The following is a 1324-nucleotide window of genomic DNA, read 5'->3' as shown; positions in this document are numbered from 1 at the left end:
ACGCTAGCTGGTTGCATGGTTCCTACACCAGTATAGGGTCAATGGGAGCATGCACATAAGCATCATTAGATGGGATTTTCACCTTTTCATGGGGGTGGTATGGTCATTTTGCATCCCTTGTGTCTAAACGCAGGGGTGCATAGACACAAATGAAGGTTATACCACTACATGAGAACGAAAAAATTCCTTTATTTACAGTGCTCTAATCTGGTGGTGCACTACAATATGGGTTTGAGAGCTCGATATGTGGAAGAGTCGACGTCCAACAGTGTTGAGCTCGAGAAGAAAGAAAAGAGAATAAAAAAAAACATTGCCTTCAATCGAGCTTGCACCGTTAGATGAAGCTTCTTTCATGTGTCGAGCTCTCAGAGCCGCACTGCAGTGCACTGTTAGATGCCCGCACTACCATTCCTTATTAATAGCCAACACTTAGGATTACATCATTATTTTTTCCCTATGGCATAACTAAGCGTGCAGATTACCACATAGTGCTACATGGTTTGTGCTTTAGGTATTTTTTTCATAGGTGAAATAAAAAGACTAATTTAAATTGATTCGTCACCTGAGAGATTCGAACTCTCGCAGGGAAACCCCATGTACTTAGCAGGCACACGCCTTAACCAGTCGGCCAAAGTGACTGGATTCATTGCTTAGTTTTCATCCCACTTTACAAGTTCAAAAGACTTCCAACGTTCTTATATATAAGGTTTAGGTTTGCTATTCCAAAGGTAAGGTATCCGAGTTCGATTCCTCTGCACGTATCAACAGGTGAACGTACCTGTGAGAGCCAATCATATTTTAATATTTTTTTTCTATTTAAACCCGTCCTCCCATTATAAATGGCAAAAATAAGACAGATGATTGGCTCTCATATGTACGTTCACCTGTTGGTACGTGTAGATGATCCATTCTCAAGGTATCCCAGGAAGGACATTCTATGTCCTCCCTTTTCTTTTCTTTTTGGAAAATTATCAGTACCACCCCTTGACGTTTGCCTATATTTTAAAGCACACCGAGTAATTACCATAATATCAATCGTTTTTTTTTTTTTTTTTTGAATGATAATTTCTGAAATTCCTTTGACCAAAACCGTTTACACTAAAACATAATGACATCATTTCTACATGAAAAATAAAAATGAAAACATAATGATGCTCCCCTCCTACTCTCACCGCATTGGAACACTTGCACCACCAATGAGACTTATGAAACAGGTACCACACGAGGCTACCAGTTCTCCTTGACAATCTTTGACTTCTCAAGTATGAACTTTCCTTCCCTGTATTTCTGTGTTTCTTCTTCATAAGCTCGCTCATACTTCCAA

At 39.4% G+C, this 1324-nt stretch overlaps 1 non-coding gene across 1 annotated transcript; it reads right to left on the bottom strand.

The window, feature by feature from the left end:
• Nucleotides 1-556: 556 nt before the first annotated feature.
• On the bottom strand, nucleotides 557-638 carry TRNAS-GCU. Its single transcript has one exon. It is a non-coding gene; the product is annotated as a tRNA-Ser (tRNA).
• Between the last annotated feature and the right edge of the window lie 686 nt (nucleotides 639-1324).

The sequence above is a fragment of the Telopea speciosissima genome, chromosome 9 (assembly GCF_018873765.1).
Source record: "Telopea speciosissima isolate NSW1024214 ecotype Mountain lineage chromosome 9, Tspe_v1, whole genome shotgun sequence".
Classification (NCBI taxonomy): domain Eukaryota; kingdom Viridiplantae; phylum Streptophyta; class Magnoliopsida; order Proteales; family Proteaceae; genus Telopea; species Telopea speciosissima.
This window is presented reverse-complemented; position numbering and strand designations above follow the sequence as displayed.